This window comes from Schistocerca nitens, chromosome 1 (assembly GCF_023898315.1).
Source record: "Schistocerca nitens isolate TAMUIC-IGC-003100 chromosome 1, iqSchNite1.1, whole genome shotgun sequence".
NCBI classification, from domain to species: domain Eukaryota; kingdom Metazoa; phylum Arthropoda; class Insecta; order Orthoptera; family Acrididae; genus Schistocerca; species Schistocerca nitens.
Genome location: NC_064614.1, coordinates 283,981,386 through 283,999,039, shown reverse-complemented (window position 1 = coordinate 283,999,039; position 17,654 = coordinate 283,981,386). Strand labels below are relative to the sequence as shown.

General features: G+C 42.2%; 1 protein-coding gene across 3 annotated transcripts in view; it reads left to right on the top strand.

The window, feature by feature from the left end:
* LOC126248163 (lachesin-like) overlaps positions 1–17,654 on the top strand; it is a 1,464,009-nt gene that overhangs the window by 961,818 nt on the left and 484,537 nt on the right. The window lies entirely within an intron of this gene.

The following is a 17,654-nucleotide window of genomic DNA, read 5'->3' as shown; positions in this document are numbered from 1 at the left end:
CCTGTCTCATTCTACAGGGTGGTCCAAAAGTCGGGGAACACCCTCATAAAATTCAAATGTAGCAGCAAACAAGGAAACAGATTCCCTACTCGCGAGGAACGGGAAGGGTGAAACTTCATAAGCTATGCCACCAACACGGCGACCATCTTAAAAGCCGCCATCTTGGATTCAGCTCCAAAATTTCAAATGTGAATGTGGTCATGTGACATATCAAACAGGTAGAGGATTTCACCAGGAAACAATGCCGTTGTGATTTTAGACATAGCTTTATTCATTCTCGGGTTACAGCCAGTTACATATGGCAGCGGTGGGACGCTCGGCAGCATGTGTGTTATATGCCGAGGAGACATTACGCCGATGTTACACAGTCCCAAGAGACCACCAACAGTCATAGGAATGGCTCCATATGTTTCCAAAAGGTTGCATTGTTAATGCTATCCTCCGAACCCAGTCCTGATGAACTTTGACCAACACATCTGGCTGAATTTGACCACACGCATCAACAATGCTCTGCTTTAGATGATGCAAATCCCGTATTTTTACAGAATAAACCAGTGCTTTGACATGACCCCAAAGATAAAAATCCAAAGGAGTCAAATCTGGTGAACGTGGTGGCCACTCCACAACACCCCTATGACCAATCCACTTTTGAGGGAACTGCATATCCAGGTATGCTCGCACATTGTGCCCATAATGTGGTGGGGCTCCATCATGCTGGAAGAATTTCGGAAATGTCCCGTCCTCCGGTAACAACGAGGGAAACACTTCTTCATCCAATAACCTCAGATAACCGCTGGCTGTTAACGTACCATCAATAAGAAAAAAAGGTCCAACAACTTTGTTACCCCAAACACAACACCAGACCATCACATTTGTGAGTCGACCGTTTTGGAAGCATCAATCAAGTGCGGATTTGTGTCGGACCAGTATCTGTGATTCTGCTTGTTCACTTCACCATTGATAAAGAAATTGGCTTCATCACTGAACAGCACCTGTAGGGGAAACGTGGGTTTATCTAAAGCTGCTGTGTCGGACCAGTATCTGTGATTCTGCTTGTTCACTTCACCATTGATAAAGAAATTGGCTTCATCACTGAACAGCACCTGTAGGGGAAACGTGGGTTTATCTAAAGCTGCTGTGTCACCCATTCTGCGAACTGTACCCGACGGTCTGGGTCATCATCGTTCAGGTGTTGGAGCAGCTGAATTTTGTACGGGTGCCATTTGTGCTGTGATAAAATTTGCAGTATGGGGCTACAGCTAACCCCACATCCTTGTGACAGGCGACTAGTTCTCCGTTGCGGACTCTTGCCAAATGGTGCCAACAAGCTCACTGTCGTTGCTTCATCGGTGGCGGTTTTGGTCTTCCAGCCTTAGGTTCATCTGCGACCGAACCTGTTGCTCGGAATTTGGCCAAAAGCTTAGCAACTGCGCTGTGAGTGATCGGCTGTCTGGTTGGGTGACGAGTGTTGAAATCCTCAGCAATGACCCGTGTACTTCTTTCTCCTGATATCAAGATGTTTTCATTGCGTTCTTCATGTGTTAAGGACATTTTGTAACCTGTAAATAATGAAACAATGATTAAAACGTTAGCATGAGTAAATGACACCTAACAGTTACACACATGTAACGTATCAGGCATGGGATAGTCACTTTGCACCGTTTCTGAATCCATTTTATGACTTCTCAGTAAGTAATACTCACACCACAGAGCGTCCCACTGCTGCCGCAAGTAATTGGCTATATACCGAGAATGAATAAAGCTATGTTTAAAATAACAACGGCATTATTTTTCTGGAGAAATTCTCTATCTGTTTGATATTTCATATGACCACATTCCCATTTGAAATTTTGGAGTTGAATCCAAGATGGCGGCTTTCAAGATGGCCTATAAAATTTCCCCTTTCCAGTTTCTCGTGTGTAGGGACTCTGTTTCCTTGTTTGCTACTCCATTTGGATTTTTTCAGGGTGTTTCCGGACTTTTGGACCACCCTGTATACCTGCCTCAAAAAAGGAACGAATGAGGTCATTGTATGATTGCATGTATCGAATCGAAGAGTTTTCTTCTTTGTAAATGTCAATTAAGTTTATTGTGGTCAATTGATTTTCGTTTGAGGGGGAATACAAGTATTTTTTTGACTTCTATTTTCTTTGTAGTTTAGTACCAACTATGAGATTTCCCAAGCACACCTTGTACATAACTTTGAATGAAGATGACATTTACAACAGCACTGAATTTTATGTATAGGTCTTACTTTATAATAATTAACAGGAAGTAATGGAAGTATCATTTCTTGCTGTGGTGATTCGTCTCCCTTTGATGCAAGTCAGCACTCAACTTGGCCAATTATTCAGTGTATCGGATGTAAGCACACGAATATCTACGAGCTGTGTTGGATTACGGCTGAGCTCGAGATGTTTTGCCTTCTACAAGTGTTGTCGTTAGTTCAAGCTGCTGAGGCATTGAGAAACAAAGATTTTAACTCAAGCTACACGTTATTTATGTAGATAGAAAGGACTAAGTACAAGTGTTTTCTATAATCTGTAAGCTATATACAATAACCTTGTACAATTTATTTGTGAAGTTTTCAAGAAACTTTTATAGTGAAAATCAATACGTAATCTAGTCTGCGAATCATAACACTATATCTACTCCGTCCATTTTGCCTGTCAAATCACACAGCACGACTTGTGTTAGGAGCGACATTTCATTGAAAATAAAGTAGTATTTTGAAACCTATTTTGTTAACCATCTATTTGTCCTCCATTATGATACCAGTATTAAACGCAGATACTTGTCCTACAACGTTAAGGCTTTTTTTTTAAGATTACACATTTGTTAGTGCCGGGAATAAACTAGAATGTATGCGTCCTGGCCGAAACACTTACAGTCCTGAGTTCATGACTCTCATTTGACCACAGAGGAATGGTAACCTGTTTGTTTTAGATGCAGCAAGGAAGAACCAGATCTATCTCAACAAGTATGAAGGCTGTTGGGAAAGGAAAGTGCGATAGGTCCCGAAATGGTAACTACAGTGAAAATCCGATGAAGCTCTGCGCAGATATTTTGGGCAGAGCCTTTAGTATACATGTCAATTGCGTCACGTTGCTCGTTTCAGATCCGAGTACACAGCAAACACGTAATGGGTGACCTCTGAGAGGGGTTGACTGATTCACATATCCCCACGTAACACACATGTCATGTCTTCACGACAATTGTTGTCCTCACACTACAGGGCAATGAGGACGCCACTGCAGTGGTTTAGATGGGATGAGTTTGATCACGCATCATACATGCCGGACTTGGCTCCCTCTGATATTAATCTCTATTCATGTGAACCGTTGGGTGTAAAGACAACGTTTTGGCACAGACGATGAACTGCAGCCCAGCGAAGAGAACTTGCGGAAAGCACAGGCTATTGCATTCTATAACGATGGTATTGGGAAATTGGTACAACGCTACAACGTCTAAGTCGGAACGGCGACTGTGTAGAGAAGTAACTGGACGGTTTAGCAAACTGTAGCAAATAAAGGGTTTTTGATTTTCACTCTGGTTTCCATTTTACGACCGATCGGACTATACATTTCAAAAAGCCCCATAATTTGGCTAGGCGAAGTATGAACAGCTAATCAGAGGAGCAGTGACGATTGGTAAATCATTGTAGCGACAATACGGACCGTAAACGGGGAAATCCACATACATACCACATTTGACAAATGTTACCTAGTTACACACCTGCAAACTAGAATCTCGAAAGAGGCGAAACTGGTCGGTTGTTCCAGTACTATTGTTGTGGGCACCTGGGGAAAGTGGTTTAGTGAAGGACGGTGAAACCACGAGTAGGCAACAAGGTGCCGGAAGTCCACGCATCATCACAGCAAGTGGGATTCGGAAGCTAGCCTGCTCTGTAAAGCTGGATAGGCAGCGGCCCGTGGCAAATTTGATGGGAGAGTACAGCTGTCTATGTAGGCCCATGAGCTTCAGAGCACACTGTTTAGTTGTGGAAAATGGGGCTCTGCAGCAGATGGGGCTCTGCAGCAGACGACACTTGCGTGATCCCATCCCGTGACATAGAAAATTACGATTGCAGTGCGCACGACGAGACTGGGCCGTGGATCCGTGGAAACGGCTGCTTAACACGATCACGGCGTCAAGGACGCCAACCGATTAGGGGCAGTATTGTACTACTGGGGACCTGGCCTTCCATGGGACCTGTGGTTGTAGCTGAAAACTTTTTTTCTTTGGGTCACCAGTCTGCTGACTGCTTTGATGCGACCCGCTACGAATTCCTTTCCTATACCAACCTCTTCATCTCAGAGTATCACTTGCAACCTACGTCCTCATTTATTTGCTGGGTGTATTCTGATCTTTGTCTTTCTCTACAGTTTTTCCCTCGACAGCTCCCTCTAGTACCATAGAAGTCATTCCCTGATGTCTTATCAGACGTCCTATCAGTCTGTCCCTTCTCCTTGTCAGTGTTTTCCACATATTCCTTTCCGCTCCGATTCTGCACAGAACCTTCTCATTCCTTACAATATCAGTCCACCTAATTAAAAAAAAATGGTTCAAATGGCTCTGAGCACTATGGGACTTAACATCTGAGGTCATCAGTCCCCTAGAACATAGAACTACTTAAACCTAACTAACCGAAGGACATAACACACATCCATGCCCGACTAATTTTCAACATTCGCCTGTAGCAACACACCTCAAATACTTCGATTCTCTTCTGTTGCAGTTTCCAACAGTCAATGTTTCACTATCATACAATGCTGTTCTCCAAACGTACATTCTCAGAAGTTTCTTCCTCAAATTAAGGCCTATGCTTTATATTAGACGACTTCTCCTGGCCTTGACCACCCTTTTGCCAGTTCTAGTCTGCTTTTGATGTCCTCCTTGCTCCGTCCGTCAGTGGTTATTTTGCTGGTTAGGTAGCAGAATTCCTTAACTTCATCGTGACTATCAATCTTGATGTTAATTTTCTTGCTGTTTTCGTTTCTGCTATTTCTCACTACTTTTGTCTTTCATCGATTTACTCTCAATACATATTCTGTACTCATTAGACTGATCGTCCCATTCAGCATATCATGTACTACTTCTTCACTTTCACGCTGGATTTCAACATCATCAGTGAATCGTATTGTTGATATCCCTTCATCTTGAATATTAATTCGATTCCTGAACCTTTCTTTTATTTCCATCATTGCTTCTTCGATGCACACCCTTTTTGAACCGAGCGCTTCCTTCTTAGTCGTCGACTTTTATTATTCCCTCTTCGCTCTTGTAAATACTGTATAAGACGTGGTATTTACTGGTATTAAGGAAAACGTGGAAGGGAGGACCCACTAATCTAACTTTCTTTTCACACTACCTGTTTATTTAACAATATATTATCATAAATTTGTTTTCTTTACAAATTACCAAATTTTTGAAATGGATAAGTTTTTACAAGAGAAATCAAAACAAAGAACAACATGCGAATAATCACAAGGGCCCGGACCTGCAGCCCGCCAGTTATCGGGTAAAACAGTAGTGTTTACCACCGCGCTGGACACAGTTTCTCTTATTAAATGCCCTTCTGCAACACATGAAAACTTATAAGTAATTTTGATGACAAGAGTGTTTCAATTACGCAAACAGATGACTTTTTTTTTAAATTTGGGAACTGTATGTCGAAAGCTTCGGGATAAAGTGCGCATCTATGCTTAACTGTAAAACAAATAAAGAATTATGATGATGATAAGGCTTCCTTCAAAGCGAGCAAACTATTCATTTCAATCAGCAACTAATGTGCGACTGGATCGACAATGATCAGGCTTAATTCAAAGCTAGCAACGTTTTAATTTCAATCAGCCACTAAGGTGTGACTGAATCCCAACCCGCCCGTTTTGACAATCTTATTATGACTATGGCCCTGGTGACAGTTGGTTGTTAATATGTCAAAAGTTAAATTGATTCTCAGTTATGAAGATCGCTCTGAAGGAACTTCTTAAAACATTACGTGTGGGTACTAATTGCAAGAAAACTCACTCGGCGGAACCACAAGATCCAATTAAAAATGCACCAATAATGACCCGGTCTTTCAAAGACAGGAATGCACAGCGTAGTACAACAGGTAGTTCAGATTATCTCAAATACAATTACAATCGAGGAATTGAACCAGTTAACATCTAAATCTAACCACAAGACCCCTGTTTCTTTATCGCCAACCTATGCCTTGGTACAATTCCGACCAGTAGCTGATTCATTAAAACATTAGTGATTGGGTATAAACTGGAAGGGAAATATAATAGCAGAACTAATTTTCAAACGACAACTAATGTCTAGTACAATACTACTGTCTACAGGGTGTTACAAAAAGGTACGGCCAAACTTTCAGGAAACATTCCTCACACACAAATAAAGAAAAGGTGTTATGTGGACATGTGCCCGGAAACGCTTAATTTCCATGTAATTCCTCGATTCACCGCCAGTTGGCCCTATTGAAGGAAGGTAATGTTGACTTCAGTGTTAGTGTTTACATGCGACACATTGCTCTACAGTACTAGCATTAAGCACATCAGTACGTAGCATCAACAGGTTAGTGTTCATCACGAACGTGGTTTTGCAGTCAGTGCAATGTTTACAAATGCGGAGTTGGCAGATGCCCATTTGATGTATAGATTAGCACGGGGCCATAGCCGTGGCGCGGTACGTTTGTATCGAGACAGATTTCCAGAACGAAGGTGTCCCGACAGGAAGACGTTCGAAGCAATTGATCGGCGTCTTAGGGAGCACGGAACATTCCAGCCTATGACTCGTGACTGGGGAAGACCTAGAACGACGAGGACACCTGCAATGGACGAGGCAATTCTTCGTGCAGTTGACGATAACCCTAATGTCAGCGTCAGAGAAGTTGCTGCTGTACAAGGTAACGTTGACCATGTCACTGTATGTAGAGTGCTACGGGAGAACCAGTTGTTTCCGTACCATGTACAGCGTGTGCAGGCACTATCAGCAGCTGATGGGCCTCCACGGGTACACTTCTGCGAATGGTTCATCCAAAAATGTGTCAATCCTCATTTCAGTGCAAATGTTCTCTTTACGGATGAAGCTTCATTCCAGCGTGATCAAATTGTAAATTTTCACGATCAACATGTGTGGACTGACGAGAATCCGCACGCAATTGTGCGATCACCTCATCAACACAGATTTTCTGTGAACGTTTGGACAGGCATTGTTGGTGATATCTTCATTGGGCCCCATGTTCTGCCACCTACGCTAAATGGAGCACGTTATCATGATTTCATACGGGATACTCTACCTGTGCTGCTAGAACATGTGCCTTTAGAAGTACGACACAACAAGTGGTTCATGCACGATGGAGCTCCTGCACATTTCAGTCGAAGTGTTCGTACGCTTCTCAACAACAGATTCGGTGACCGATGGATTGGTAGAGGCGGACCAACTCCATGGCCTCCACGCTCTCCTGACATCAACCCTCTTGACTTTCATTTATGGGGGCATTTGAAAGCTCTTGTCTACGCAATCCCGGTACCAAATGTAGACTCTTCGAGCTCGTATTGTGGACGGCTGTGATACAATGCGCCATTCTCCAGGGCTGCATCAGCGCATCAGGGATTCCATGCGACGGAGTGTGGATGCATGTATCTTCGCTAACGGAGGACATTTTGAACATTTCCTGTAACAAAGTGTTTGAAGTCACGCTGGTACGTTCTGTTGCTGTGTGTATCCATTCCATGATTAATGTGATTTGAAGAGAAGTAATAAAATGAGCTCTAACATGGAAAGTAAGCGTTTCCCTACACATGTCCACATAACATATTTCCTTTCTTTGTGTGTAAGGAATGTTTCATGAAAATTTGGCCGTACCTTTTTGTAACACCCTGTATATTTACGACCAAATAGCCGTCGAGTAAAACTCCTAGGGCCGGATACAAACCATAAAATAATAAGGAAAGGCTATATAATAACGGGGCAAATTTTTAAACGAGAACCAGTGTCTTAGTACAATACAACGGCCTGTATTTACGGCCAGAGAGCCCGCCGAGTAAAGCTCTGAGGGTCGGGTAAAAACCAGAAAATAGACAATGAAACCAATCATCACGAGGATTACGGAATGTTACTCCCCTTTATCAGCAAGCAGCTCCATGGATCCACGGTGCGTCGCAGCGTTTACTGAGTGGTGCCGATGAAAGTCTGGTAGAAGAGGGCAGCCAGGCCACGAGCGGTCGTCTAATATGTATGTTACCAACCAAACGACAGAATGTCGGCCTGGTGCTTGTAGTCGACGCTGACCTCGGTGAAGTACTGCGGTATCTTTACTCTGCGCAGGCCCACCTTCAGTAGCTCGTGGCTTCGGCCGCGCGGACCTGGTCACCATCTCTTGTCGCGACGCCACCACCAATTCGGAAAATTGCTGCCTCCTCTTTCTCGGCCCAGCGAACCGATATATATATCGGCAAGCAAAGAGCTTCTGAGGACGCAACCCACATATACCAGCTCTTCCTCATAGAGCTTCGAAACGGGGCTGCAAGAGGTATAGTCGATACAACCCTTGAGCTAGTGGCGCCACACACAACAGTCTACTAACTTAGTGGCACCACAGCTCATTGTACATTATCTCTCCCTATACCTTACTCGTGTTTTCCTGAGAAATTTCGATCATCTTGACCCATTTTACATTATCGTAAAGTTTTTTCCAGGTCGACAACTCCTATAAACGTGTCTCGATTTTTCTTTAGTCATGCTTCCATTATCAACTGCAATGTCAGAATTATCTGTCTGGTGCCATTACCTTTTCTAAAGGCAAACCGATCGTCATCTGGCACCACCTCAATTTTCTTTCCCATTCTTCTGTACGTTATTCCTGTCAGAAATTTGGATGCATGATCTGTTAAGCTGATTGTGTGACAATTATCGCAGTTGTCATCTCTTGCAGTCTTCGGAATTGTGTGGATGATATTCTTCCGAAAGTTAGATGGTTTGTAGCCAGACTTATACATTCTACAGATCAATGTGAATAGTCGTTTTTTTTTCCACTTCTGCCGATGATTTTAGAAATTCTGAGGGAATGTTATGTATCCCTTCTGTCTTATTTGATCTTAAGTCATCTAAATTGGCTCTCTTAAATTCTGATTCTAATACCGGATCCCCTATCTCTTCTAAACCGACTCCTGTTCCTTATAGTGGTCTTCGATGTACTCTTTCCACACATCCGCTATCTGCTTTGCATTTAACAGAGGGATACTCGTTGCACTCTTAATGTTACCACCACTGCTCTTAAATTCTATTACTGGATCCCCTATCTCTTCTAAACCGACTCCTGTTCCTTATAGAGGTCTTCGATGTACTCTTTCCACACATCCGCTATCTGCTCTGCATTTAACAGAGGGATACTCGTTGCACTCTTAATGTTACCACCCTTGATTTTAATGTCACCGAAGGTTGTTTTGACTTTCTAGTCAAAAGAATGACTAAGTCAGTCCTTCTGACAAACACTTCTTTTTCGATTTATTCATTTTTTTTTCATGTAGCCATTCTGTCTTAGCTTCCTTGTGCTTCCTATTTATTTAATTCCTCGGAGACTTGTATTTATGTATTCCTGAATTTCCCTGAAGGTTTTTGCTCTTCCTTCTTTCATCGACCATCTGAAGTATTTCTTCCATTACCCACGGTTTCTTCGTTGTTACCTTCCCTTTCCCTGTGTTCTTCTCTCCAATTTCTTTGATCGACCTTTTTTAGAGATGTCCATTCCTCTTCAACTGTACTGCATGCTGAGCTATTCCTTCTTCCTGTATCTATAGCCCTAGAGAACTCAAAAGTGTCTCGTCATCCCTTAGTAGCTCTGTATCCCATTTCTTTGCCTATTGATCCTTCCTGACTACTCACTTGAACTTCAGCCTACTCTTCATCTCTACTACATTGTGATCTGAGTCTGTATCTGCTCTAGCTGTGGCCCACGTAGACTGCGTGAACATTATTGAGGACCACCTGCAACCATTCATGCTTGATGGCTTCCCGACAGCGATGGCATTTTTCATCAGGATGACCGTGTCATAAGACAAGAACGTGCTGCAATGGCTTGAGACGCATGACAGCGATCTCATGTTACGTCTTGGCCACCAAATCCGACAGATCTGGACCCGATAGAAGGCTTCTGTGACGGTACAGAGCGCCAACCCCGCAGTCACTAATCAGCGGGCCGTTATTTACGGGAATTGGGTGACCTAACGCAATTTGATCCCATATATCTCCTTGAACTTCTAAAAGGGTTGTCGAATCCGTGCCATGCAGAATCGCTGCTGCATTGTGTATTTTCTCATTAGTTTATGTTTTTTCTCCGAAGAATAGATGTTTTACAGTACTGAAGTGATACAACAACAGCTCCTGGTCCTCGGTTTATTGTTGCTGTTCTATCTCATTATGATGTTATGGCATTTATCTTCTCCTTTATACTCTTGCACTGTCCCTACTAATCCTTGGCTTGTTACGTCTCTTTTCACCCATTCATTCGCCTAAACTATGGCTTTTCCGTCTCTAGATTGTTTTTCACAAACATCTTCAACACTCGCGCTTTTCAATAGAACAAGAGGTATTAATTTTTTTCCACATTTCATACGCGCTTTCTTTTAGCTAGAGATCCAAGGAATTCCCTTTGTCTGCTCAGTAGTTTTTCTCTCTTGTGCCCTCAATATTCGAGTACTTAACACATTCGAAATCGATTATGCAAGAGTACATATAACAACAGGTTGAGGGAGAGAAGAGATGTTTTCTTCATCTGCTGTTATTCCTTGAGGAGACTGCTTGCCACCTGGTTGACATACCCACCAGGCATATCATCCTTATTTTCTCACGAAGTGCTGGGAAGAAACATGAAGTTCTATTCTCAACCTTGTTAAAGAACCAGTTTTCCCTTTTTGTGCAGTTTTAGGCAATTTTGTTGCGCTATTTGACTGATTTTAATAATCTAGTTGTACCTTAACTAAGTTCAGGAGCTAATGATCAAACAATCCAACATATCTAAAAGCAAATGAATAAATTTACAGAAATGTTCTAAAGCTTTTAGATTTGTTTTCGGGAGCTGTAGAGTTGACATCGCCAGATGGCCAACCGGATTCAATTTTTCTGTGGTTTCGTAAATCCCTCATGACGCATTCAGGGACTGTCCATATGTTAATGAATTTATTTAACTAAAGAAATGAACAGAGAATCTGTAACAATAATGAAAGTCTATATTGTGATAAATGGCTGTGTGGTGACGACCAAATTATTAGTAGAGAGATATTTCTTTCCACTCATTGCATCTTGTCAGTGACACCAATCCCTTACCTACATCACTCTATCCAATGGTTTTCTCATATCGACGATTACTAAGCAAACAGTCTTGACATTCTCAAAATTTGCGTCAGAAAAATTTTTTAACAATCCTGTATTACATTCTCTTTGCTTCTTTTATCAATCGCAACAGTTATTTATGTTGTTCTGAACTTTTGTATATGGCTCAAGTAGCAAACCTAGCATGATATCTTCGTGAAGAAATAATAAGTAGCCCTTCAGTTACAAAATGTAAGGTTTATTTAAACCTTTTGACCATGGTTTTAACTTCAATAAAAATTCGTCATCAGAAGGATATTAGTGACTACTGAGTTACATATTGTAGAGAAGATACGTTAGAAATAGCCGAAAGGCGCCAGTAAAATATAATATAACCTCTATATTATAAAAACATACCCGACATAGTTATCATCATTGAGTAATACTACATCACTGTGCATCTCGTACTTGATGTGCACGACCTGAACATTTATGAAGAAAGAGAAACATTATACTTTGGTGACGCCTTTTGGCTATTGTTAACGTACCTCCGCTACAGCATGTAACCCATTTTTATAAACATTGAAATCATGGTTAAGGGATTTAAATAAACCATCAATTTTGCAGTTGTTTGCCTGCTTATTATTTCTTCACAAAGATTACGTTCCTATTTTCACTTGAAAAGACGATTATGCATTCATATGGGACTATATTTGTAGATATTTTTAACAAATTTGTTCCTTGGAAATGGCACCGTCAGAGCTCCAGACAAATAATGAGTCATTCCTTCCTCGTCATGTCTTATCATTTTTTCTCTTATTCTCATATTCACTCATTACCCCTTTTTTCTTTGAATTGTTTCCATAGTGAGAATACACACTGCATAAATGAACTCAGTTGTTTCCAATCCAAGTAATAACGAGTGGTTCTCGCTGACTTGCAGCGAAAGTTCTCAAGTAGTTAAATAAATTCAACCAAAGGTAATGATTTCAGGCACATAGATTATAAAAAGATGGGAATAAAACCGAGTCTAAATAATTGCTTACTTACGGCATTATAAACAGATCTTAATCTTACAAAATATTTTAATAAAATATACATATAATGAAAAGTTGTTTATTTTCATACATGTAAGTGTATAACTGTGTCTGTCTGTTTGTGTGTGTGTGTGTGACATGACACATTAACGTCCCTGACGGGTTTTGTGGTTACTTACAGGGTCCGGTAAGTCCACATCTCATGGTAAGTTCTAACAATCTGCTCCATTACGGACGCACTGACTGAGAAATAAGGATTAATATGTGACACATTGTACAGATAAATTCCTTGGTTTGTATGTTGTAATTTGAGCATGCATAAGTGTTTAGCAGTAATATTGTTTTAATGGAAAAAGCAAATCAGTGACTGATATTTCATGTAGCAGTTTCTATTAAACTGATTGTGAGATAGAAGCATGAAAATAAGGAAGTGCTGTCGTTGATAATTACGAAACAAACCACGGTAATAGAAGTATTTTTATTTAGCAGTACGCTTAATGATAATACGATCTCAAATACCGCTACTACAAAGTGATCTCATAGTAACTGATCTAAAATACTCCTACTGAATAATGAACGCGTTGTAAATAGGCGTTTAAATATAACTGTGTAGCGCTTTTGACAAGCTAAATCCTGACTGGAAAATGTAAATAGTGTTAAATTTCACATCGACATCGAATTGTACGATAAGAACAAAGAACTCGGTTGGATAAAACTGCAGAAGGAACATGGTATTGTGTATTCAAAGACTAAATGCAGAATTTGTGTGAAGTAATTGAGGGAAACATCGAAAACACTAAATCTTAATATATCGGAGGAGAGTTTCACTTCATTCGCCCCAGATGCCAATCAACAACTTGTTGATTCTAAAGTCAGAGACAGGACGATAACTGAAATATGGACATTAGGGTGAGAAGGCTGTCCTCGATTTTATAACTCCTTAGTTATAGTCATATGTATCCAAGTTACCACACTATATTATGAAAGAATTTTCAAAACATATTTGAGCTTGAATACAGTTTAGAAATTCTGTGAATGATGATTACCTAGAGTGTTTAGATCATTGAAACATAAGACTGAAAATGCTGAACAGAAAGTTTCTAAATGCTTTTGCATTCGCTAAGACTTTTAATCCCCCCATTCCGAGCGTCTGTCGTAAGGCTGAGTTTCTGACGTGACGACTCTGAATGTCACCTCAACAGGACAGTCGTCAGGGACTCTGACTCATTCGGGCGACTTAGCATTACGAGGCCTTTTCAGTGACTTAACCTTTTCATGTGAGTGGTATCGTGGACAGTACGTCACTACGTGTAAGGCATTGAACAACTATTGCATCACTAGCATTGGAGTTTTTTTCGGGTCATAGACTACAACTTTCAGAATCCTGATAGTCTTTTACAGAAATTATAATCTATACAAATAGTTGAGGATATACTCTTATAGGGAATTAGTATTATTTCATAGGCTGTCAGTCGATGGTCGTTTATGAATGTATTACTTTATCCTTATCTTAAGGAAGCCACCGTACGATGAGAAAATTACAATGCCTCCTTGTCAATTTACAATAGCTTAGCGTATTTTTCCGTTCAAGAGCGTAATAGAATTATATTTATTGTCAGCTGCCATGGTGTATTGGTGCAGATGGCTCTAAGCACTATGAGACTTAACATGTGAGGTCATCAGTCCCCCAGACTTAGAACCACTTAAACCTAACTAACCTAAGGACATCACACACATCCATGCCCGAGGCAGGATTCGAACCTGCGACCGTAGCAGCAGCGCTGTTCCGGACTTAAGCGCCTAGAACAGCCGTGGTGTATTACTATGTTTGCGTTAAACGTTCTTACAATTTTCTTCAGTATCACGTGTGCACATTATGTAATATTATCTTGCCTGCCATATACAAACAGCAAATCCCAATAAACGAAAGATAAAATGTAATCGGCGTTGAACGTTCACCCATAGAAAACGTCTTTAGCCGATACTATCCTAATGCAAGTCAAAAGTAAATCCTTTTGTGTTCTAACAGTTATCCTGACAGTCATGTATTCTAAGTGACAAAAAGTATCTGGATACCACTATGTAAGGTTGACCAGTAGATGACAGAAGAGGCGGGACCTAAGGAGACGGGGAGTAATGTGAGACAGTAGCAGCAAAATGGGTCGGTCAGGATTGCACAGTGATTGAGTAACAAATCCATCAACCCTTCTAAAACTTCTCAGGTCGACTGTTCGTGATGTGGTTATGATGTGGAAACGCGTGGGAACAACCTAAGATAAACGAAGAACAGCACACCTCACGTACTGACGGACAGAGATCTTCGAGCATTGCAGAGGGTGATTGTGAAGATGCACTAGATCAGTGGACGGAACGAGTCATGAATTCCAAAGTGTCAGCATTAGTCCAGCTAGCACATTGGTTCTCCGAAGGGTGTTAAGGATGGAGCAGAATGGTCACGCAGCTTCTCGTAAACATTTATCTAGTCACTAATAATGGACGCTTGATGTGGTGTAAAGAGTGCCGCCATTGGACAGTATATGATTGTGTACGAGGCAGATCATTTATCGCGACATACCCTGTGGCAACCGATGGAATGGTTTGGGTTTGGCGAAAGCCCGGAGAACGTTAGCTGTCTACGTATGTTGCGCCAACAGGTAAGTGCGGAGGAGATAGTGTTACGGCATGGAACGTATTTCGTGGATAGGGATGGTCTCTTTGTTGCGCCTAAGAAAATCCTGAATGCAGAAGCATATGGAAACATTTTACAGAATTGTTTATTGCATACAGTGGAGGAAATGTTCGGAAACGATGACTGTTTGCATCAGCCAGTGCAAACTGCCATGGAACAGCATCTGTGAGGCAATGCTTTGTCGACAATAACAGTCCTGAAACGGTAATTTTTGAGAACATTTCTCTTCGAGAAAACCGATTTTTCTTATTACTTTCCATGATCATGAATATCGCTGATGTAATTCGGTGTGCAGTCGGCGGAGCATCGCGTATTTAAGCAACTGCGTTGCTCTCCTTAGCATTTAGCGTTCGTAGAGTCCAAGTGCCTGAATCGTTCACATCCACTGATTACCACCATGAGTAAAATTTCTTCTTTTATCATTTGTTTTGTAAGAATTATTTCATATATTACTACAACCCTCTAATTCTATTGTATGTATATATTTCAGTGCGAGGTCTGAAGGTGATCTAAAACAGACCGAAACCGGTAACCTCGTAAAAAAAGAAGTTTCTTGCGGTTGTGACTATTCATATTAGCGTTTAAGTCCTGAAACGGACCGGTGTGTTCGCAGTTACGAGGTGAACCCAACTGAACATCTTTAGGGTGAGTTAGAACGTCGACTTTGCTCCAGACCTCCGCGTCAAAAATCACTATCTTCACTGGCTTCGACTGTTGAGTATAAATGGGCTGCCATTTCTCCACTCACATTCATACACCTCACTGAAAATGTCCTCGGTAGAGTTCGAGCTGTCATGAAGAAGGAATGGACATACCATGAGTATCCCGTAATAGATGTCGGGGTATTTGGATGAGATAGTGTAATTCTTGTATCACAGCCTTCAAGATGGTGTTCCTTACATTTTTCGCAATCTGATGTAGCCTAAATTTATGAATCTTGTAGTATGTGCGATACAAAAATGCACAAAATCTCTTGCATAGATACGATAAAAATAAATGTAAATGTCGTGTGACCAGGGCCTCCCGTCAGGTAGACCGTCGCCGACTGCAAGTCTTTCGATTTTACGCCACTTCGACACATGCGCGTCAATGGGGATGAAATTATTGTGATTAGGACAACACAACACCCAGTCCCTGAGAGAAGAAAATCTCCGACCCAGTTGGGAATCGAACCCGGGCCCTTAGGATTGATGTTGTGTCGCTCTGACCACTCCGCTACAGGGGCGGACATAAAGTATGAGGTTTATTAGCCGGCCGCTGTGGTCGAGTGGTTCTAGGCGCTTCAGTCCGGAACCACGTGGCTGCTACGGTTGCAGGTTCGAACCCTGCCTCGGGCATGGATGTGTGTAATGTCCTTAGGTTAGTTAGGTTTGTGTAGTTCTAAGTCTAAGGGACTGAAGACCTAAGATGTTAGGTCCCATAGTGGTTAGAGCCATTTGAACCATTTTTGAGGTTTACTACTCTTCCACTTGATAAACTTTGAAGGTAAGATTGGAGTTCATACAAAGACCTGCCAACGATAGTTCCTACTGAGCAACATTTGCAAGGGAACTAGAGAAGTGCAAGTGATAGAGACAAGCACCCTCCTTCACACAGTGTAAGGTGGCTTGCGGAGTGCTGATGTAGATGTACCTGAGTGGGAGAAATACATTGTAATTGTTACATGATAAGCAGCCGACCTCCAGCTGATGATGAGAAGCTCGGCCGACGATTGTGTGACAGCCACTGGTGAGAGGTTATCTACCAGAACACAACTACCACCAAGCAGGCGTGCAATCAGCGGAAACAGCAGCCGGCTGCGGCTCTGTGTTCGGAACGGCGGCGCGAACTCTGCCCGGCCATGCATATAAATGGTTTAGTTTCTGGCCGTCACAGGTAGCGATAATTACTGGGATTAGTGGAGCACGTCCCCTGCGGACGGGTAGTGGTTCGGCGAGCGGCGCGCCGGCCCAGCGGTCACAACACACTGCGACGCGCCGGCTCATTACCATGGCGTCGCGCATGCAAAGGGCGTGCGGCAGCGGCCGCGGCAGAGCGTCGCGGGGCGTCGCGTGGCGCCGCTATCCAATACCAATAAACACCCAGCGGTATCTCCACCAGTCACTGAAACAACAATGTCTTTCGGCGCTACGTCTCGCTACAGTCTCGAAATGCTACTTTCTCTCCTTGATCTACCCTTACACTGAAGCACCAAAGAAACTGGTATAGCCATGACTATTCATATATAGAGATATGTAAACAGGCAGAACACGGCGCTGCGGTCGGCAACGCCTATATAACACGGGTCTCTGGCGCAGTTGTAGATCTGTTACTGATGCCACAACGGTAGGTTCTCAAGATTTAAGTGAGTTTGAACATCGTGCTATAGTCGGCGCACGAGCGATAGGACACAGCATCTTCGAGGTGCGATGAAGTGGGGTTTTTCCCGTACGACCTTTTCACGAGTGTACCGTGAATATCAGGAGCCCGGTAAAACATCAAATCTCCGACATGGCTGCAATCGGAAAAATATCCTGCAAGAACCGGACTGAAGAGAATCGTTCAACGTGAGAGAAGTGCAAACCTTCCGCAAACTGCTGCAAATTTCAATGCTGGGCCACCAACGAGGGTCA